General features: G+C 42.4%; 1 long non-coding RNA gene across 1 annotated transcript in view; it reads right to left on the minus strand.

The window, feature by feature from the left end:
- Positions 1-2,642: 2,642 nt before the first annotated feature.
- LOC108639177 overlaps positions 2,643-23,750 on the minus strand; it is a 73,504-nt gene continuing 52,396 nt past the window's right edge. The window contains exons 2-3 of the long non-coding RNA XR_003915673.1: positions 3,016-3,313; positions 2,643-2,696 (exon numbers count right to left, since the gene is read on the minus strand). This is a non-coding gene — a long non-coding RNA (uncharacterized LOC108639177). The remainder of the gene's footprint in view (positions 2,697-3,015; positions 3,314-23,750) is intronic.

A 23,750-nucleotide genomic window follows, 5' to 3' on the forward strand; every position in this document is an offset into this window, starting at 1 on the left:
GGATGTCCCAGGACCCCTCCACATTTAGCAGACTGTGAACAATTAAATAGGTATATTTTATTATTGTTTGTTTCATATTAATGTTGGCTGTTAGTGTGTGTTGTTTGGGTAATGAAGGTGTAAAGAAAGGTAGGACGCTCTGGCACAAGGCAGCTGGACCTCTCTCTTTGGGACTGAGGAGTCCCTGTTATACATGTTACCTACTGAAACTGTTTAAAGCTGTTTCCTGGCAGGCTCCTGGGCTCTGCCTGATGGCTGAGAAGCAAGCCTACAGCATCATCTACAGCTGTAATACCTCTGGAAATAGCTTTTTTTCAATAAGGAACTTGTTTCACTTTTACAAGAACGGAAGGGCTTTTTGACTGTTGCTCAGCATGTGTTACCTGACATGCCAGGCATTCCCAGCAGCCACGAGGAGAGTCAGGAAGGGAGGAACTGCTCTGAGTACTGAGATGAACTTTCTCATTTTGCCAAGTCTTGGCAGACAGGTAAATTTTTTAAAGGTGATATTTGCTTCTAAATGCAACATGTAACTCGTTTTGCTGCAGTCTATCCACCTAGTGTGCTGTGCTTGCGAGTACAAACTTACCAGTACCAGTTAACGTGACTCGGAATTAACAAGGAAATATATGTTTTTCTATCAGAGAAAGAGTGGTTCACATTAAAATATTTCAAAGTATTCTGCAGTTCTCTCAAAGTTTGAAGATCCCTGTTCCTTGCCTGCTTAAATATAAAGAAGTGGATCTTAATGATACATTTCTGCATAATTGAAAATGCTCAAACACAGGTAGAAAGACAAAGAGAGAGAAAACTAACTGGAAGTAGTTTCCCAATATGTGCGAGTCACTTGATCTTGGCCAACGGAACCTGCAGTTTCAACTCATTTAGGCAATCTGGAAAATTCATTCTGGATATGAAATATGCTTATTGGGCAACTGCAGGGCCTGTCAATTCTGTGCTGCAGCCAGCCCTCAGGAAAGAGAGGTCTCTCAGTGCCTGCAGCCAGTGTCCTTGACAGCTTCCAGTCCTCGTCTCCTTCCAAACAGTAAATAAAAGCATAATGAAACAAGAGCAGCTAATGCAAACGCCCAAAAGCTGATTTTGGAACGAGGAGCATGAGATCAGAGAAGTGCAAGCGGCATCTCCCCTGTCCTCCAAGTACTTTACAGCCTTTAGCAGCCCAGACACATCCTGAGCCAGACTGGTTTTCTGTGTATTCAGTAGCTCTCAGGGGAGTTTCTCTTCTATGAATTCATTCAACCTTCTCTCAAGGCTGCACTGGTGATCAGTGTTTTCTACGCAGCCAGTCACACCAAGGAAAAAGAGAATCAATATTCACTTTGGTCATGGCCTTACCAATACTCGGCCATTCCCTGATGTGTCTTTGTGTTAACAACCCCATGTGAGGGATAGGAATGAGATCAGCAGCTGCCAGCAGGGCCCTGTGCCATAGATATTTCCAGATAATATTTTTTCTCTCTCTCTTAAGGGATGGAGTGCAGCTGACATTCCTGTCCTGTTATTACACAGATGCATATAATGCATATAATGCATCTGGCAAATACACTTTATATATTTACTTTATTAAAGTAAATATAAGGAAAAGAAAATCTCACAAATGAAACCAAAAAGCCAAATCAACATGAAAAGTGCATTGCTGAGATTTTGTGCCATGTATATATGTGTATGCTAGTGTTTAGTAATATGCAGAAATTACAGATATGAGTTGAGCCTTCTAAGGCTTTATGCTAGTTTCTCCCTCTGCAAAATAAAATTCTCAGTGGAGGAAGCATGACATTTTTCCTTTCATATTTTAATTTGACAAAATTAGCTAAATACCTTTCCTAAAAGAATGAACCTGAATTGAATTGAATTCAGTTGAGTTGCTGAGTGAAAGAATTAATTATTTTCTTAATTTTCTCTAGGAAAGAAAGGTCTCTGCATTACTTGTACATGCCATCAAACTAAAACAGTGTGAAGAAGTATGAGTTACTCAGCAATGAAATGTTATGGAGTAAATGGGAGGTAACTGTTAAAAATCCTCATCTGAGCAGCCAAGGAGAAAATTCCTTCATGATACATGTAGGTGACATAATCCTGGGAACACCCTTCCCACAAATGTGGGCCTTCTTTGCAGATTCCCCAAGGAGATATCTGCACATCATTTGCCAACATGGCTGTAGATTTATGTCTTTGTTTTCTTAGAAATATGAAATTTTGTATATTCATTGATTTTCAGTCTAGAATTAAACAATTACAATCAAATGGCACATCAGTCCTTATAAACTTGCCACAGACTTTTAAGTTCTTCCCTCAAGTTCATATTTTCTGGCTGAACTGAAGCATGTCTTCTGCAATTAGAAAAAATAAAAATCAAGCATTGGTTTAAAGACATCAGGTATTAGAAAACTGTCAGACAGAATCTGATTCTTGGTCTGAGTTATCTTGTGGTTTTCATCATGAGGTTCATCAGTCCCCGGGCATCTGTGAACTACCCCTTATGCGATCATGAAATGTAATTGAGGAAATGAAGTTCTTTGTCTCTATATAGTATTTGACCTGTGTAAAATGTCCTTGAAAACTTATATTTCCATTGAAAGAAGTTGAAGAACCTATAAATGTAAAAAATTACTTACCTAGTGTCTAGAAGTACCAGCACTAGACCCTTCAGAGAACGATGCAAGCAGTCCCATACTCTGCAATTATAAAGTAATGTGTCAGAAGGGGATATTATTCCTATCCCAACCTTTCATGAAGCTTGTTTATGCCCTGAAGCACAAGTTTATTTCACTTTTTGAGACAATTTCTATTCCATGCTGTAACTCAGAGTGGCTTTTTGGAAATCACTAGATTAGTGGTCAGTTTTCTAAATACCAGCACAGCATCTGACATCCCTTTCTTCAGCATTATCCTTCAATAAATTACATAAATATATCCTATCATAGATACAGCAGTTACTATATATCAAAAGAAGTAAAAATTTGCCTAATTCTCATACTGATATCCCAGTCTTACCTGGAGAGGCAAAGATGGGATGTGTCATGCTGGAAGCTGCCTCCACGGGCACTAGGGAGAAGAGGCTGAGTTGTAAGACAGTTTTACTTTCACCTTGGTGGGACTGTTATCAGACACCTATGTGGAGACCTCAGCAATTTTCCTACTCCTTCTCTGTCTGAAGTCTGATCACTTTTGGTCTTGATCCTTGTACTGGCATCTTTTTCACTGCCGTGCACTGGTCACTTCAACCTTCTCATGTCCTCAGTCTTGACATTAATAGACATGCTGATAAGGAAGGCACAGGCCCAGACCTAGCCTTTGGGGAGAGAAAAAAAAATTAGAAGTGAAATAGATTTTGAAATAGGAAGCACTTTTCCTATGTTGAAGAATCACAACAGTCCCAAAATGAGAAGGCATGTTTTAGTGATTAGTTGCAGTTAATCCTAAGAATGCTTTAGGCTTTGTCATAAGTCAAACACAATATCCTCTCCTCCTTGGAGAAGTGAGATGTGGGGTTTCAGAGTGGAAGAACAAAAGCTTTACAAATGAGGTATTTGTAATAATTCCTCCACAGCAGCTATCTACACTACATAATACTTCCCCCTAAAACAGAAATCTGCCTAGAATAAAAGGAAGAAAATTACATTAGAAGAGACAAGTCATATCTAAAACCTGCATGTAAATCAGAAGTTCATTAGGAGAGTATGCAGAGAAGCTTTTGGAAGGTAATTTTGCTACTAACTAGTTTTTCCGAGAATGAAGTAAGGCTTTCAAAAGCATCATTGCTCTAAGTATTTCAAATTATCTACTCTACCTGATACTATCTCTTCTCACAGAGATTACAAAGCACTTAAATTTTTACCCACTTTGTTACAGAAATCCCCAAGGAAGGTTTCAATCTGTTTGCAAGCACTGCTCTGAGAAGATAGCAGAAGTTTTCAAAACTTCCTCCAGCACATCTAGAGTTAAATGCTTTTTACAGTATTGCCTCTGTATCATAAAGTTCTTTGTTCAGAAACTTACCACTGAGTCATGCAAAAAAAACCCACTCTGGACCAAAACTCAGTCTACAAGGGTTCAGCCAAGAAACAATATTTCCTGGTACTTTGTCCCTTTCTTTTTTCTAGTGCTGAAATAGAAAAGGATTCTAAGTGCTCTACTGTTTCCAAGCATGAATGTGCTCCTATTACTCATAAAATTGCTTTAATTTTAAAATGAAATGGTGGGAGCTTATAGCTGAGATTGTTGATGATGTTTCAAGCATCAGGCAAGCTCCGCCGCGCTGGCAGTCACAGATGGCCCAGCCATACCCTATGACATCTCCCATTTCGTAGCAGTCCAAACACTCACTTTTATTTAGGCAAGTCCACCTTTGGTACCCATAGGGGCATGTTATAGCAAGGGTCATTAAGGAAAGTATCACTCAGTTTCTGTCTCTCCCCATAGCAAGCGAGACCCGCGTTTTGCAGTGTGGAAACATGTACTTTGTAGGGACACAAAAGGGCTGGGACATCTTATCCCTCTCACAGCCCAGAGCAGCACTTAGCAGTGTGACTGTGTTTTATTCTGGCTTGCCACAGACCCACACCAGACTCGTCTGCTTGCAGCATTTTCCAGTAAGGTTGCTTCTCAGGGGAGCGGAAAGGGTTATGGATCGAGGTAGGTGAAAGCTGGTTCAGCTTCAATCGAAACCATTTCTTGCTACAGTTTTGTACTGACATACAAGGGGTTTTGCTGCATTCTGCTTTGTGTGCTGAAGTTAGAAGAACTCCAAATAAGAAAAAAATTTAAAAAATTTTTAAAAAATTAAAAAAAAAAAAAAAGTGGATGCACAGAAGAAAACTTGTGTGGAAAAAAAGGCCAAAGAATGAATCTTCCTATAAGCTCCTTTACGAGCACTGCTGCCTGCTGTGCTTTGAACACAAAGGTTAAAATCCGCAGGTAAAAATCCAGGCATTCCATGGACTGGAAGAGCTTTCCCTTTGGCTTTGGTGTACCTAAGTTTCCAGGCAAGGTCACTACTTTTCTGTCTTACAGGCTTGCAAAGTTCCTGTGGGTCACAGCAGCTGCGTGAGGAATCCACATGCCATTCTGAGCAGAACTGGAGGAAAGGGACAGCAGAGAAGTTGACAGAAAATGGTCTGGTGGAAGGTGTCCGTGTCCATGGCAGGGAGGTGGGAAGCAGAGGATCTTTAAAGTCCCTTCCAACCCCAGACATTCTATCATTCTATGAAAATACACCATTGTGGTAAAGCAGGCAAATGTCTGTATGACTGTGTTTGGCTGCTTCCTCTCCCAATTGCATCTTCTGCCTGCATGAATACATGGCTGAATCAAGACTATCTGGGAAACCGATCAACAGCAGACCAGTAGGAAAGGTGACACAATTAGGGCATCCTGGTGGCCTACGTTCAATGCAGCTGGCAGTCATCTGGGAGAGAATGTTGCTCACCAGCTTCTCTGGGGCTGGTACATGAAGGAGTTTCTCAACCCAAAGCACAGCCTCAGGAAAGACCAGGAGCTTCTGAAAATGGCTGCGTTGTATTAATAACTGAGGGAATCACAGAGCTAGAGGGACAAATACCCAAATCCCTTAAGATATGGCATCTATTTGACCTCTCACAGAAATAGCGTTGCATTCAGAGAGAAAGCAAAACATTTTTTGTGTTCTTCCAGCATTGCCTCTTGCATTTACTCCAGCACGCTATATTTGGTATGGTTGTTTCTGTAGGAGAGCTGCTCTCTAACAACTGTCATCACGTAGAAGCAGCAAATCTCCTGGGGGTTTAAGGCAACTTTTATTTAGACCCACACTTTGTTATGATACCAAGTTTAGTCTCAGCCATGCTGCAAACCGAAATCCCAGCGTCTGTGGCTGCCCACAAGGTAAAGGTCCACATTTCTTCGGTTTCACTGTATTTTGCAGTGTCACTGCCCATGCAAAACTGCTCCTGTTAATCCAGATCATTGACTGCAGATCAGATGTCTGGAGATGGAGAGAGAGGGTGGTGGCAAAGACAGCATGCAGTGTACACTGATGGGGACAAGTAACAACTGCGTAGTTGTCAGCACAGAGAAGGGGATGCTTGTCTTGCAGGCGTGATATTTGGGATGGAAGGATGGAAGATTGATTTAACTTCTTTGATGTGCCATATCTTTCTGGTAAAGGTTTAAATGCTATTTCTGGCTGCCACACTGATTTTCATTACCATGGATCCCCTTTTTGAGGTGAAGACTTTCTCTCAAAGGAGTTTCCTAAATGTTTTTAGCTTGGAGTAATGTTATATTTTAAATTACAGCACAAACACACGCACACACATATGCACCAACTCATACTATCTGTAGGAGATCTGTGTATGATACTGTGCAATTTTAGTTTTCAATCACAGCAGCATTTAAATTATGGATTTGCTTAAAAAAAGAAAAAAAGAAAACAAAATATAGCTCATCCAACATGCAAATACAACACCCTGTCTTGTTTGCTCCTGTTCCATTCATCTGGAGATTTGGAGGTATTAAGTGACACAAGACCTTTGAATCTGCCCCCTCAGAAACTCTGACAGCTCAGAACATGGTGCATTCTCCATTATTATTCCAAAATATCAGCTTGCACACTCCAGAACTATTTAAGAAATACTGATTTAATTGTACTCCCCCACATTTTTGCAACTGCCATCTTTTACTGTGAGTGTTAATATGCTGAGTGGGACAATGGTGCTGCTTTGCTGCTGTAAAGAAAAATCTTTTTCCTTGTGAATTCCAGGAATGGCTTCTTTCTGCTGTTTTAGCTGTTTCATGTAACAAATAATCTTTGCAATAGGAGAATTTGGTTCATCATGCGATTCATGTTCTTTATAACTGTAAAATAATAGCAGACAGTTTTCCCCGTGTGTCAGTGCTTTTATTCCAGTCAAGGTTGATAAAATATTTCTTGAAGAGAAACGTACAACTCAGTCTGCGTAAGAAACTGTGCTGCTGCTGATCAGCACAAGTGTGGGGGTGATATTCTGGTGTAGCGCAGTCCCATCCCTGTACAAAGCTGCCTTCATGCAAACCTAAGCTGACACAGCCTAGGCAGGGGCTTTCCTGAGGCATAGGCCATCATACAGGCATGTAGAACCCTCCTCTGCCTCCACTGCAGGGACAGACAGAGGTGATGGCTTGTCCAGAGCAAAAGACATATCCCATCAGTAAACCTCCCAGTGGTGGCTGGGTCAGATCTGCAAGTCTGTGTCAGTGCTGTATGTCAGAGCAAGCCTGCAGGATAAGTCTGCTGTAATGGTGCTGGGGTGGTTTCAAAACTGGCCATTAAACCTCTCTTTCATGAGAATAAATGATCCTATGTGCATACATCCATGTGCACGTAGTCACATACACACACATTTTTTAGGCCTTGCCAGTACTTGGGGTTTTGCTGGTGGTACTTGATAGGAGACCAGTGAAAGTTCTTATGGCTGAGATGAAAACCATGCATGATGTTACCCCTGGAAGAACTATTTGGAGAAACCTGAGTGTTTCCAGAATAGCACAGTTTCTCTAACACAGATACAAGCAAAGCATCAAGCTCCAAAGAGCTTCTTTTTTTAGGCTTGGATCTAAGGAGTTGGAGGTGGGGATAAGCAGTGGAAGGTTGACAATGACAAGAAGGCATTCATTTGAAGGAAAATAATAAATCTACTAAACTCCTAAAGACTTACAGCATAAAGTCTTGGCAATCCCATCACTTTTCCCAAATACAATAATTTCAGGATTCTGGTGTCTTTAGGAATAAAGAAATAGAAAAATGCTTAAGATTACAACATGGCATTTTGCAACATTTAATTATAATAAATACAACCCTATCTGGAAATACATTAAATATATTAAATAAATGCCTTTTTTTTTTTTCTTGGTTGAAAAGCAGCAGTTGTTCCTGCCCAATCATATACACCAGCCACAGGGTAGCACATGGAAGTCCTGACAGTGTAAAAATGCCACTGTAATTTTGTGGTAATTGCACTGCAATTTTAAGAAATGTCCTGAACTCTTAGTATCCCATAGAATATATATTGTTTTGTATATTCACAGACATCTAATGCCCCTGAGCTGGTTTTTGTCAGGGATTATCTGGGTAGTTGTTTTTCACTGCTCCCTGAAGGTTTCCACAGACCTTCGTAGGCAGTCTGGTGAATTCAGTTCAGTATGTCCCGGTTCCTCTATGGGAAGAAAGGAAAGATATTGTTGTAAGACTCTGACATTTAGTTTTCCTAGGTATCAGGTGCTTCTCTACCCTCTAGACAGCTCAGTTCCCTGGCCTACAGCTCTGAGTTTCCCTGCTTTGGTCATGTGCAGAAAGTACATCCAATTAGTTCTTCCATGTGGAGAAGATGCAGAGGGTCAGCAGTGATAAATAAATCCCTGCAGGGCAGAAAGACCCATTGTCTGCAAAATAACGAACCTTGTAGCAAAAGCAAAAGAAAGAAAAAAAAAGCTTGGAAAAACACAGCTTACAACTGAAGAGCCCACAGCCCTGAGTGAGCTGAAGTTGAAAGTTCACATAGTTTTGAATCATTGCTTCAGGCTCTCTTCAGAGTCAAAGGGATCTCAACTTACAAATTGGTCATATATTTAATCCTGCTTTAGTGGCTGCAATAAAGTAAGAAGTTTTTACTGTTTGGGAGAGGTTTGAGTGAAAGCTGATACCATATGTGGCGAGAGAGAGCTTTCTTCAATTCCACAAACCTGAAATAATCACTACCACAGTGTGAGCTCCATTTCATTCAGATGCAGTGTAGGCAAAAACTTCCTTCCTAGTCCTGGACTACTCTTCTGGATATTCTTCACAGAGGTGTGAGCACGGACATTTCTGAAGCAAGCACTGGCATTATCAATCACAGCAGCACCCGAGCAAGTGATCTGATTTTAAAAATGATGAAATGAAAACTGTTGGTGCTTTTTCACCTCTGAACATCAGTGTGCTCACAGCCTTCTCTGGATGGAGGCATTTGATACTAGCCACTGCTATGAAATTTCTCCCCTCTTACTATATTATAAATGTGGGTGCAAAAACCCAAGTACTGCTATTGTTTGCAATAAGAAGCAGTGAATATCCACTCATCACTGCTGCACCATGATCACATTAGTTATAAGCACAGGTAATGGACTGTCTTTGATGTAATTGCATTCATTATTATGATTTCTTTACCTACTGTGGAAATCAGGATATTCTGGGAGTCTTCTTAATGGAAGCAGTGGCATTTGGATGTGTATCCAAATGTATTGCAAAACTGTTCTCTGACTGTAGATTTTTGAACTTATCCCTCCTCCTCCTCAAGCCCAATTTGGCCATTTACTGGTCTGTGAAGTATAAAAATCATTCACTATGTGGCAGAGCACACCTTGGAAAACCTTCCCAATGCCGTTTGCCTACCTTCCATATATGGCAATGTTCCCTTTCTCTGCTTACCAAGAAGTCTGAATAGATACTATAAATTCAAGTGCCCACTTCACATTGCACATGCAGCAGTGTAATTCACAAGCAGCAGTGCACGCTGTGCCCTCAGCAAAGCCTGGGCTGGGTGATGGCAGCCTTGCCCCCGTGGAGCAGCATCTGCATCCGCACGTAATTTTAGAGAAACAGAGGGTACCAGAAAAAGACTCTGTGAGTGTAGCCAACCCTTCCCAGGTGAGCTGCACATCAGAAATATATGGGGTTTTTTTCTGAAGAAGCTGGTAAATGCATTTGAAACATACACAGAGATATTTTTCAGCCAGTTTAAGCCATGGAGGGGATCTTCTGTGGGCTGCAGAATAAGTGGGTGCAGTTTCAAAAACGTCTACCTTCTCTTAATAGTCTGATGCCTAATAATAATGAGTTTATTAGCCTTTCTACCTATGAGGCATAAGCATCTGTTTCCATCCATCACATGCAAACTGAATTGCCTCCAAGACTGCTGATCCCCCCTGTCAAAAGTCATTGGCAGCAGCTCAGTAGGATCAAAATATGGTGTGGGGCTTGTGGAAAGAGCACCTGCTACACACACATCCTTGCCCAGACAAGCTGTATTGCATAAACCCCATTACTTTAGGAATCCAGACTCAAAAAATATTTTATTTTTGGCCTCTTTATACTATGCATTTCATTCAGCTGTGCTTCAATCACTCTTTGCCAGCTTTTCATGCTCTTGTGAGGCTGGAGAAGTCATAAATATGGCAGCTGCCTTTGAGCGTTAATGCTGGATGCTGTCCATGACTGCTGAGCTGCAATATGCGAGCCAGCGATACCACAAAGTGAGAGTTTATATTCCTTCCCTATTACATATTTTTAGTGTGTAAATCCACAGAGCAGAAGAAATTTATAGGGGAGTGAGTGGTCATGGGGAAAGTAATCTCCATATAAAGCAGTGGCAGGTGCCTCTTTCTGCCTGGGACTCCTTCTGCTGGGAAGCTTCCCAACAGGCTGAACAAAACCTTCAACCACGGGTGTTCTTTTCTTGTGCCTCAGTTAAGGGCAAGGGGTGGTCACTGACATTGTTTATCCATTATTCATTTAGGAATGGCTCCAGGAAGCAACTTAATGTCATGTATTTTTCACTTACATGAATTGCAATAAACTGGCTTCTTCTTCAAGCCTGCCTGCACTGGGAAAATCTTCTAAATTGTTTTATGGCCAGCACAGCTTAAACTGTCTGGGGGCCGCAGCAAAGACCCAGTTATAGACAGCATGAGGTGAGTAATCAGTTTTTTCCAGTGTGGCCTCAGACTGTGGCAATAACTACACTTACTAAACCTGAATTATTAAGACTACATCACTCAGAAATATCTGGGCTTTGTTGAAATACACAGTATCTTTCTCCCTGGCACTGAAAATACTTCTATTTCACAAGTTGCCCATTCTCCTTAGAAAGGATTGGCTTTAGTGGGAGATTTGAGTTTTTCTTGCTTTGCTTTCCTAGCCTTCTCTAAAGTGGGTATTTTAAGTCGATATATCACTAACAAGCCCAGATGAGATTTCAGTGCAGCCTTTACTGTCAGAATCAAAATTACATGAAGTGTTGCATTTTGAGACAGTGATATGTGTGCAGCCAAGAGGAGGTGGTTTCTGATCTGGCTGGTTGAAATGCTCCTGGTTAAATCCCATCACATGTGAGACTCTGTGCAACAAGCACACTTGTGCACTAATAAAACTGAGGGGCTGGAAAGAGAAAAAAAATGATTTCTGGGTCTAATAGGAAGTACATGAATAAATCACAACTGAAAACATGGAGCAGAGAAGTTTGGTTGATCCCCAAGAGATCCAAGAGACAGAGATGGTAGATCCTTTGTTGAAGGAAGGCATCTGAGGAGGAGGAGGTGCCACACAGAACAGAACATCTGTCTCTGCCCTCAAGACCTCCTGGTCTGACCTGAACAGTACCTGGATCATTAGATGTGGCAGATTAAAAATTGTCCTGTAGGCACAAAGACACATTTTCTGAAGACTAGTAAGATTTGCTGAATTTCAGCTGGAGTCAGATGAACATGCTTCACTCCTTTAGACAGTCTGCAAAAATAGTAGAAGTAAGGTAGGCTGTTAAAGCACGAGTCCAAGTCCTTGTGTGAAAACACCTTCCCTGGCATGGGAGGCATTCCTAGCTCAAGATAAGGTACTGACCAGGTAAGGTTAGCAGAGGCAATGCCCAGGGGGCCATAGTCAGTTGGATGTGCTCAGTCTGTGCCCCAAGAGCACCAGAAGACCCTGCTTTTCCTGCAGCTCCTGTCTCCCCTCCCTACTGGCCTTCTGGTATGAGGAGGCAGGGGCTGTGCTTCGCAATGTGCCAGGGATGAGGGCACAGAGAAAAGAAGGAAGGCAGGGAAAACTAGTTGGTTCTCAGCCTTTACCAGCCCATTTTCCTGCTGACAACTGATCCAGAGCTCCCTGTGAAATTAGGAGGCATGTGGTCATATAAAGAGACACTAGGTCCATCCCAAAGGAGGGAGAGAGCCTTCTCCAAAGCAGAAATTGTCTGTAATTCCCTTCAGTGCTCTCCTATTTTCTCAGGTAGGCTGTGGTCTCATCTCAGGTCACCCCTTTAGTGGGTTTGACTTCCAGGGTCCTCACAGCTTTGAGGGACAGTAAGAGGTAACTGGAGCTGTTCACTGACCTCTGCAAAGAGGCTGCTTGGTCCCATTTTCTTTCTAGGGTCATCCAGAAAGGAGATTCACTAGTCTGTTGGCAAGGCTGAAACCCCTGGTTTACATCAGCTCTGTGCACTGGCAGGCACTAGCTTGTTCACACCTCCATGTCCTCTACATTCCCAGAAGGAATCCTGATTCCCATTCTGGAGTTTCTGATTGGCCAAGTGACCTAACACAGGACCCTGCTCTATCTCTTGTGAAACCCCACTGGAAGGAAGTGCCTGTCTTTCTCCACCTCTGCCTCACTCCACAGCCAAACTAGCCTTATAGCTCAGGGTTAAAGTTAGGTGCTCAAGGTTAGGGTACCATGCAAAAGTCTCCCTCAAGCTCAGTGTTGAGTGTGAAGGATGCCTGAGAGCACATGTCACCTTTCCATAATCCCAGAATTAGTTTCTGTGCAACAGTGGAGGTTGTCATGTCCCTTCTTGTCTTGCCTCCCAGAAGCTAAAGTTCTCACATAAAATCCAGATGAAGATGGTTTTGGTGGGATGGTCAATAAAAAGCATACTGAATGGTGAGACAACAAATCCTTTATCTCTCTGAGAAATGACTGTATGCAGTCCTTAGTGCTAAACTGTCAAGATTGTCTTCTATCTAATGAATCATTATCTTGCCTCTATCAAACATTTAACTTTAATCTAGGTTTTGCACATTTGCTTTAGTTTATTCTTACTCCAGCTGACAGTGTGATGAAGAACTGCCTTACTAGTTCTCTTGAGGCATTTCTGGTGGCTCTTCAAGTTGCTACCCTCCATGAAGATCCTCTCAGAATTGCTAGCTGAAACACATCTCCCGTGCCCTTTCTCTGTTGAACTGAGGGATGGAGACCAGGGGGTTACATTGACTGCTGTGACAAAGGCAGCAAGCACCCCTTGTTCCCACACAGCTGCTGCTCAGATTCAGACCTGCAGTGAGTTCTTCTCTCTCTATTCAGCCATGCAGCTTATGGGCAGCAAAACACAGATCACGAACTGTCAGAAAACTTCCCTCCATTCTATCCATGGCAGACAGATGTGTAGGTGGGGTTTTTTTTGGTCTCAGAAGCCTGCAGCTTGATGATTCACCAGCACAAGGTTTGATGACTCCTACCCTCCAGTGTTGTTTCCTCTTCTGCAGTTACGCTGGCTGGTTGCAGTGCCCAGCTGGAAAGCTGAGGGGGAAACCTGCAAAGAGAGGGTGTGCTGGAGGCAAAGGACTCTTGCAGTGAACAAAGAAGCCCATTTCTTCTGTGTCACCCACTTCTGATACGGTCAGGCATCCCCCTGTAGATTCTGTGTCTACCCCAACTACAAGTTAGGCAATACATTCCTGTGGCACACAGAAATATGGGAGTGTGAAACCCTTCTGAGGTTCTATTGGAAGCTGCTTGTCAGTGTCTTCCCATCCTGGCCACAGGGATGGCAATCCCAGATGCAACCAAAGATTGAGCTTTTTCCCAGCATCTGGATTGTGCTGTGGTGTGTCAGAGCTACCCTAGCCTCCCTCTCTGTCCTAAATGGAGGCACAACTCCGGCTACGGCCCTGCGAGAAAGGGATTGCAGGTGATCCTGCTCTGTCACAAGCAGGCATCCATATAATCAAAGCAGAGAATGGTAGCAGCATAGCAGTGTTAGTCCTCTCAAAAAAGAGCAGGTCCTCCCCAAAAAGAAGATAGGCTGCAATGGGCCATAAGTGGGAATTTGAAGCACCCAGTGTGGGTAACAGAACATCAGCTATGGACTACTGAGGAGCAAAGAGCAACATTCCTTCTCACAAATGCAAGGTTTATACTTTCTATCCCATTTATTAGCTATGTTTAATTTACATTCTGTTTCATTTGGCTGCAAAAACACCGGTATAAGTGGGAATGAAAATTCCATTTAAATACCTGCATTTATTTTCATTCTTCCCCTTTCAGTGAAAGTTTTGGTAGCAGACAAACTTCTGATGGACAGCTTGCATTCCCATCTGTGGCTTTTTTTGGTCTGTTATAAATATAAATTAGTTCATAGCCAGATATTGCCTTAACTTAATTGTTTACATAGTAACTGAGTACAGATAATGTATAGTCCTGGCATTATTTAGCAATTTAAACCTGAAGTTTTCCTGAGTTGTTGTTAGACAAAACATTACATTGTGAGGGTTTTTTTTTCCCTTGCCCTATAATATTTTACTTTGATTAAAGTTGTACTGAGGTAAAATTGCACATCTCACGCAAAAAGCAATTTACCTCGGTTCTTATTGAAGTTAACCATACCTATTTGTCCTAGCATAATGTATTTTTCTAGCTGCATTCTAACTGCAGTGCTTTATCATATGAACCAAGTTAGATTTAATCAAATTCAGTTTGTGTTGTGAATTTTAAGACATTTGTTCAATTAGTTGGAATAAAAGCAAAATACTTGCAAGGAACATTAAAGTTGAAAAATGCTGCTGTTGAGCTGGGCATCTAGTGTTCCTTCTGCATCTTTCTCATCCCCAAACATTTCTCATGCTTGAAAAGGCCCTACAATCATTTTTTTCTCTTTCTGTTTCTTGGGTTGCTGGTGACGTTCATGGGATGAGGAAGATAAGTCATTTTATCAGGTTCCTGCACCCAAGGGTAAGACCTGACCACTTTTCCTCCTCTGTCTGTCATGAGCTTTTTCTGTGCTCTGGTCAATGGAACCACATTCAAGCTGGGGCTTTTTTAATGTATTGGAGTCCACTGGGATGCCACAGTGCTGCTACCCAGTTCCTCTCTAGTCTTGCTTTCCTATTACTCTCCTTGTTGCCACCTGGTGGAAAAATTGCCATCACTCCCTTGTGCTGACCCTTCAGACATGGGTGTGCAGCTCAGGGAGACCAGCATAGGAGACACCAGCCCTGAACACCCCTTTCCAGCAAGAAAACTACTTTCTCCTCCCACCCTTTCTATTGCTTCCCCTCAAAACAGCTTTTTTGCATATGTACAAAGTATTTTTGGGCCATCAGGATGTTTTTACTGTGTTGCCCTTCATACCAAATACAGCATCCATCAATTATTAGCATATTGCCTCTATTAAGAAATTTTGATGCTTGTTGTTATTATGTCTTATTTTCCTCATCTGGGAATTCTTGCCTGACTTGGCTTAAACTGACCAGTCTGAATGACTTGAAAAGGCCATTGTAAAAAATTGAGAGAAATAAAAATGTCTTAGTGCAGTCAGAGTCCACTCTCTCAACTGAAAAGCGTGGTGCTTTTACGTTTTGAGACAGTTTCTCAGACAGCCAGACAAGGTGACATTAAACAAATCATGCTAATTACAACACAATTTATGTAGAGAGATTTTGCTGCCCTGCTAATACTTGGCAGGAGCTGTCAAGTACTAATGTTTCAAAAAAGAGCACTTCTACCATTAACTTTTTTGGTTCTTAGGAAATTGATGGAGCCCGTAGAGCTCCCTCGTTTGTGCCAAGGGAAGCAGAGCCCGGCCCAAGCACAGGAGTAGGGAGGGCTCAGAGACCAGAGTTCAGGCCATGGCTTTCAGATAGAGGTGCACAGACTGAGCTGTGGCCCTAGGCAGATCACTCCTGAATGCACCCCATGCCAAACAAAATCAGCAAGAATTTCTGCAATCCCTGGAGGCTCTGCATCTGTCTGGCTTCCGTTATCCCACACCAGGTGTTCTGCTGTATGTGTGTCATGCCCAGAGGTGCAGAAAAGACCCTGCCATTCTGGGCTGGAAAGATTTTGCATGGTTGATGGTACATTGTAAAACTGAGGGGAAGATCACGCTCTCTGTGCATTAGTTGTCTTATTAACAGAACAAGGATTAAACGCTTACCTATAAAACTTGCCAACAGCACCATGAAATTTGCTTCCTAGGAGCTTGTAAAGCACCTTAAGCTTAAATCTGAGAGATATGTAGGGTTTTGCCTCCTATTCACTTAGTTTAAGACTGTTTTCACATAAGTGTTATTTCCTGCTATCCAACTCCAGCTAGTGGTTACCTGCACCTTCACAGAACCAACAGAGGGGTGTGGGGCACTAGCTCCTCACCCACATTGGTGCTTACACCATAGCTTAAACACTGCAGTTTACAAGAAGCTGCCCTGGTCCTGGGAAGTGTTCAAGTGCATCATGCTGATTTTGCTGCAGGGACAAGAACAGCCCTGGTAATAGCAAATGGATTTGGGGGCAGAGCCAGAGGGAGAAAGCAGGAGGGAGAGAAGGCTGGTAATAGCCTCTCACTGTGAGGGTTTACTGAATGACTCTCTGCCCGTTAACGATGTCTGGACAGGGCTGCACTCCATGCAGTGGCCACCGATCACACACAGACATGGGACACAGAATCACAGAATATTCTGAGTTGAAAGGGACTCACAAGGATCATTGAACACAACTCTCAAGTGAATGGCCCATACATGGGAATGCAAAGCTCTGGGTTAGACCCTTAACTCAAGGGAGAGTGAGATGGCATGGAGAAGGGTCCTCAAAACTCTGCTGCTCAGAGTTAAATGAGCTCAGACCCTTCCTCTGCTTTTCTGGAACAGACAGAAGGAGAAGCCAATCAGATAGCCATCTCACTCTCTGGAACAGTAGAAATGCCCTGGCAAGCTTTTCCTCATGTGGCCAAAGGAAGATGGTGTGAATAAATGTGATTTGGAGATTCTCAAGTAGGCTGGTGAGTAGGATGTCTTGATCTGGAAGTGGGTTCAGATCTTCCTCCAAAGAGAACTGAACCCAATTCTCTGAATAGTTACCTGAATGCAGGGTTCCCCACACCCAGCTGAGTTGCTCTCATTCTCCCACAGTCATTTGTGTAGCCCATCCCTGGCTTTGTTATCACTTGGAAACGCCTATAAGCATGGGCATACCTCTGCAGAGCTTGGGTGTCTTCTTTCTGGGCTTCTTATGTTTTGCTCTGAGGTAGATTTGCAAGCAACTCTGCATATATGCTTCAGGGGCTTCATGCTGCCGGTGGGAGTTTATGATCTCCGGTGAGTCCTGGATACTTGTGGAAATTGCCCAGGAAGTAAGCTACATTCTTGAGAGGGTCAGAAGGACTCTAAATGGTATATTTAGCATCAGCTGGAGACAGCAAGACCTTAATGGGCCTTGGTGGAGGTGGCACTTTTTGCATGAAAAAAGAAAATGTAAACTCCCGCTAACCATAATAGCACCATTAAGTCCTGCAGTGCTTGCACATCCAGTAAGTATTTGCAAAAGTTACATAGAAAAGGTTTGCAGGGCAAGGGTAGGGTATTACTAGGGGTAAGGCTTCTACAAGGAATGAAGCTTTTTGGTCTCACCAGCCACAGCAATTCCTGGAAACTGAAGATGATCAGCACCTCATCTCAGCAACCTCTGGAAGTTAAACCTTGGTACCTGCAGACAGACTCCTGCTGCAGTGGTAACACACAGAGCTCATTTTCCTTTACAGCTGCGCCCGATTGCATATGTGACTGTCACTTGATGTGTGCAGGCACATTTTCACACTTGACTCACAGTTAGTCCAGCACCATAAGCCAAGACTGCCCCTGGTTAGATAGAAATTGAGTAGGATTGGAAAGACGTATAGCAGGGGAGAGAAACAGGCCAGAAGAGTTATTTCAAGCAGATGTTGCTGATAGCTGTTGGTAGCAACACTAAGTTATCAGAAGGAAATACACATATATATCTTTTCAGAATGAAAAACCAGCATCTGCACTTGAACAGGGTTTAGTGATTGCTAAATAGCTCCATAGGCAAGAGAAGAGCTTTATGAACAGAAGGTTTTGCATGAAGCAGTTGTTGTTTACACCTGAAACTAGTGTACAAATAAAGCCATCACTCTTTACTGCCAATTCTCCTCTGCTCTGAGCCAGAGCAGCCTGCAGAGCTGCATGACAGCCCTCCCTGCAATTGTTCCTCACAGTTGTAGCTTTTATATATGCTTGCCAATGGTTGTCCAGGTCAACTCACACGCTGAGCCCCATTTAATCCAACAAAGCAATGTGTTAAGAAAAGCAGAGAAGGCATTATTCAGAAAGGGGAACTTTGGCCTTTGACGGAAAAAGGAGAACATGGAGTTAATTTTCTGCTTTGAATTGTCCTGCAGAGGAGTTTACCTTTTTCCAGTGAGTGTCAGGGGAACCCACGGCCAGAGGACACCATGAGCAGAAGTTTCCTTGTGCAGCTGCCTCCCTTGCCTTTCTTTCCACAGGCAGCAATCACAGCCCCACGGACTAAATTTCAACTGGATAAAAAAATTAAGCCTAAATTGTAAAACACTACAAAATATTAAGTCTGAAATCCAACCCTTTTCTCCCTCCCCATTTCTGTTCCTTTTATACAACCACCGACATTATTTGTTTCTCCTGTATCTTTCTCCTTGTTAAGGTAGGTCATATGAGGTGCCTTCACCTTGAGAAGATCAATTTTGGGAGTTGTGACCCTCTGGTACCTCTTGCTGCAGCTGCATACCCCCTGCGATGGCAAACCCCAGCTGCTACAGAAGCGTCGGGGAGTCCTGTGAACCTCAACACCAAATCAGAGGCAGCAAGCTCTGTGTGATTGTGCCCCTGAAAGCCACCAGGAGCCAGGAGTGAGAAAGTGCCACAGGTGGAAGGGACATGAGAAGTGGACTAAAGGCCCTGCTGGTGCTCACTGGGTGCTCGCTGTGACTAGGAGGAGCACAGGGAGGTGCTGAGGAGGGAGGAAAGCCTGGGAAAGGCACTAAAGAGGGGAAATGGGGGTTGGAGTAACCCCAGGAAGAAGGAGATGGAGAAGCAGAAAGGATTAGCAAGGTAAGGAGGTAGTGATGGCAGTAGGAAGCATTGTTATACTGTGTTGTGTAATCGTTGCACGTTGTTGTCACAGCTACACTTTAAAAAAACATAGGTTATGTCTCAGAAAAGCTTAACATTTACTGCTTAAAAGAATAAGTTTTACCCTTTTTCTTTTCACTTCTCATTGAGAAAGAAGGACTCTGGTCATGTCTCCAGGCTTTTTTTTTCCTAGAAATTAACATTTAAGAAAACAATTCGCACCAAGCTGTGTGATTCAAAGAACTGGGGCACTGGGGAAAACACCAGTTATCACAAACCTTACCACTAAATGGCAAGCACTAGCAAGTGGGGGATTAGGTTTTTTCTGGAACTGCCCCTTTAAGTTCCTGGCAGCTTTGATCTAGCAGTAGAGAACTGAAGTGGGAGGACAGATCACGTACTCCCTCCTGGATACTTTTCTTTTGTAGTTGCATGTGATGCTGTCATTTAATCTTGACTACAAATGGGAACTGACGGTTTCTCTTTGCATGGGGAGCATGGATACATCCCATGCAGACATTCTCAGCCATCCATAGATTTGAAGAGACAGTGGGAAACTGGGTCCAGCCCCAGCTAACAGGGCTTCAGGAGACAGTTTACAAGCAAAGGTTATGTTGCGGTTCACAGCCTGCTGCCTGTGCACATGTGCAGAAAGAAATCAAGCCACAGACCCACATCCTAGCTGTGAAGCACAACTAGGTACGGTGTTGCCCCCTTGGCAAGCTTTGTTTAGCACTCAGAAACTTCTGACAAACAGCCAAAGTCTCCAGATTGTGTCTGGACAAAGTTTCCAAATGACAAAGAGAAAATTTCTTAGAGAAATGTGGGCTGTATCCAAAACCAAAAAAATCCAGTTTCCCATTCAGACACCAGGTGATAGCCAGCCCCAGCCTTCAGATTCACAAATGCAAACCCAGATCTCCACATCCTTTTAGATAGTGTGAAAGCTAATTTGGGCATTTGCAGAAAATGCAGATAAAATCAAGCTCATCTTAATGTTTCATCCAATGAGACATTTGATGTATTTGAAAGTTTATCTCATCTTTTAAAATCACCTGTGGCTCACTTTTAAAGTCTGAAATCATTACATCCATAATAAATCTCTTCATGGAAGTTCATCTTCTTGAAATTAAATTAGAATAGGAAGTGAATGTATAGACAGATACACAAAATAAAACAGGCAGGCTGGCTTACAGTGATATATTCTGTCTGTAAGGAAATACATCAGTGGCCCCCTGTATAAAAAACACCCTTCTACAACTATGGCATGCATTAAATGACACATTTGAATGCTTTTTTTTCTTCTTCAGTAAGAACAAGTCATTTGCCTGGATATCTCACTTGCCTGAGCCAAACCCTAGGGTGTGTATTGTCATCTGTGTCACTGTAAATATTTCTGTTAGATCTCTTTCTGAGGACTCTGAGCTGACATGATCAAAAGCAACAAATAAGAAATGGCTTAAGTTCGCTTCCTTGCTTACATGTTTTCTGTCCCCTAAAATGTATCTTATAAGCATGATGAGTATGAACTGGAAGAACTAATCTTTAAATTTATAAAGATATGCATGTATAGATTAGTCCTATGCTAGATTAGACTACAGATCTTTCCATTAAAGGTAAACCACTCATTTTTCCATTTTATATCTGCTTTTTCTTTAAGACTGGTGTATTTTCTGAGATTTGGTAGATCACTCAAAGCCACAGATACTCACATCAACTCTCAAGTGAGTCTTCATCATTCCTCGGAATTCTACATTTTCCCAGGAAAAAAACAAACAAGTAGTTTTTGCCTACTATGTAAAACTACGATTAAACTATTTATTAACCAACAGGTTTACACAATTAAAGCTCCACTAGATGCAAAGCAGCTCCTGATGACACCAGGTATCACTGTCTAGTCATGCTGGCTCTGTTCACTGTTTTCACCCCAGGAAGACAAAATAACCACCCCAACTGCTACACAGTTTGAAAGATTTCCCATCAGACACAGCTAGCACAGACTTGGAAGAGGCCCTTTTTGGTACAGTCCCCTGTTCAGGAGTGCTCTTGGGCTTGTGATGAGCTCTTTGGAGTCCTGCGTCACACCCTGCATCACTGAGGGTTCCCTTCCCCTCTGCCCCACTTCCACTGAGTGACACTGTTTGTCCTCTGTCTTCTTCCACCTAGGTTGGCATTCAGCATCTTCTGAGAACTTTATGCTGACTGAGTTTCATCTGCACATAGACATGTGCTTCTGCATGGCCTACTGGCTGTAGCACCTCTGGTTTCTCACTCAGCGTCTTCTGCTTGACCATGGACAGCAAGAGAAACAAGTCAGCAAGCCCTTTCCCTTTTCAGTGGTTTCCAAGCAAAAGAAACATTAGCATGTCAGACTGCCAGACAACACACCACAGATTCTCCCACATATTGCTTCTTTCTTCCTTTTTTCATGTCAAGAGCTAAAGAGGTGGGTGACAGATTTCCAGCGGAGGGGGGTGGGGTGGGATTTATGCTGAGCACTGCTATTGCAACCTCTCTGCCTTTTACACTTGAGCGGGAAGGGGCCCTACAGTGAGGCACTGAAATCAAAAGCCTATGCAAAAAGTCCCTAGCTAATTATTCATTATAAAAGAAAAGAAAGAAAGAAAAGAAAGAAAAGAGAGAAAGAGAGAAAGAAAGAGAGAAAGAAAGAAAGAAAGAAAAAGAAAGAGAGAAAGAAAGAAAGAAAGAAAGAAAAGAAAGAAAGAAAGAAAGAAAGAAAGAAAGAAAGAAAGAAAGAAAGAAAGAAAGAAAGAAAAAGAGAGAAAGAGAGAAAGAGAGAGAGAAAGAAAGAAAGAAAGAGAAAGAAAGAAAGAAAGAAAGAAAAAGAAAGAAAGAAAGAAAGAAAAAGAAAGAGAGAAAGAGAGAAAGAGAGAGAGAAAGAAAGAAAGAAAGAAAGAAAGAAAGAAAGAAAGAAAGAAAGAAAGAAAGAAAGAAAGAAAGAAAGAAAGAAAGAAAGAAAGAAAGAAAGAAAGAAAGAAAGAAAGAAAGAAAGAAAGAAAGAAAGAAAGAAAGAAAGAAAGAAAGAAAGAAAGAAAGAAAGAAAGAAAGAAAGAAAGAAAGAAAGAAAGAAAGAAAGAAAAAGAATTGCAATCGGTCCAGACAGGAAAGAGGGCTTTAAAACGATATACCTTTACAGCCATAAATTGTTAAAGAAAAAGAATTATAAGATAATGTACAAAGGGTCAATTCAATAAAAGGAGGGAAAGAGACATCTGAGTTTCCTTGAAGTCACTGGGGAGGCAGCTGTGCTCAGTGTGCTTGCTGCACATATATGTAGCTGGATAATTGCTTGGTTAGAAACTGAAATAGCAGCATGAGGGCATCATCCAAAAGAGCAAGGAGATGCACAGGGAAAAAAAATCACCATTCCAGCCTTGGGCAAAGTTTCACTGCATGCAGAGTAGATCAACAATTTATTTCTGAAATTTACACTTTGTAAAGCATAAATAAGCAGAGAGGATCAGCGTGCGCCCCAGCAATGTACATACCCTCTGACAGATACTGTGTTTGGCTGCATCTAATGAGTGCAGGCCCAGAAACGAGACTACAGCCCTGCAGGAGCTGTGTGTTCTCACACTGCATTTTTTTTAGAAAGCAGCTCAATTAATCTGAAGGTTAACTTAATTAAGTAAAGCTCACCTCCTTATCAGGTTCTTCTAGGCTTTTCACCACATCAGGTACTGTGAAATCATTCATTAGGCCTTACAATGTGCCTCTCAACTAGGTAAATATGTGCTAATTGTATTTCACAGAGAGTTCAGACAAAAGCAGAACAGCTAAGCAGAAGGTTTTGAACCTCTGGCCTTGGGAGTTGTGTAGGGCCCCAGAGGAAAACCTGGGTCAGGGGAATGAATCCCACAGCATCCATGGGACTGTGGGAGCCAGACAAAGGAGGAGAAGGTGACTAGAAATGAACCCTCGATCAAAACATTGATGGGTGTTCACTAAGCCCCAATTTGTGTGCTGTACATTCAGGGTGGGCCACCAATACTCTTGGGGCTGGGGTTGACTGGAGAAAAAGCACAGATACCCCACTCCTGCAGCTGGGACACCCCAACAAGCCAAGGGCTCCAGGATACTGTGACAATAAGGATAATTTCTGATCCATTTAGGGTCTTGCTTTCCTCTTAGAAAAAAAGGAGAGCTCACACCCATCAGTGCTGTGACTGGCAGGGCAGTCACAGAGCATACCCCCATGGAAACCCTATGTGCAAACACAACTCGCGTCACCTGCATGCAGGGAGCAACTCAAGAGACAGCAGGCTTGTGCTCCTCATGTATGCCAATATGTTGGTGATGGTGCGACATGAAGTCGGTGCAGGGATGCATGCATGTCAACATTGGAGACTGAGGGGAACTGCCTCTTGTTCTCACATGATGGAGAAGGGAGTTTCTCTTGCCATCCTATAGTCACATGTGCTGCAGTAAAAGAAACCTAAAAGGACTGGACAAGGTCACAGAGAGAAAAAACCAAATCTGAAAGAGGTTTTCAAGGCATCTTGCCTCAAATACATGTCCCAGTTACAGTCTTCCTTCCGTCCTCACATTCCCAAGTTATAATTCCTTACCTCCATTTTTCTTTTCCTATAAAAGAACAAAATGAATGTAATATTTATTGTTACAAGGAGTGCAATGCCACAATCAGGTTAAGAAAGCAATTGACTAACTGCTGACACATATTACTGAAAACTTAATTCTGAAAAGCTTCATTTGCTCATTGGGGACACTTGTCTTGTTTACAATGTCACTTCTGTTACAAGAAGTGTTTTTAAGGACAGGTAGTTCTGGGAATGAGAGCAGCCTGACAATCTTGTGAATTGGGCATA

The sequence above is a fragment of the Manacus vitellinus genome, unplaced genomic scaffold, assembly GCF_001715985.3.
Source record: "Manacus vitellinus isolate BGI_N305 unplaced genomic scaffold, ASM171598v3 scaffold_17_pilon, whole genome shotgun sequence".
NCBI lineage: Eukaryota > Metazoa > Chordata > Aves > Passeriformes > Pipridae > Manacus > Manacus vitellinus.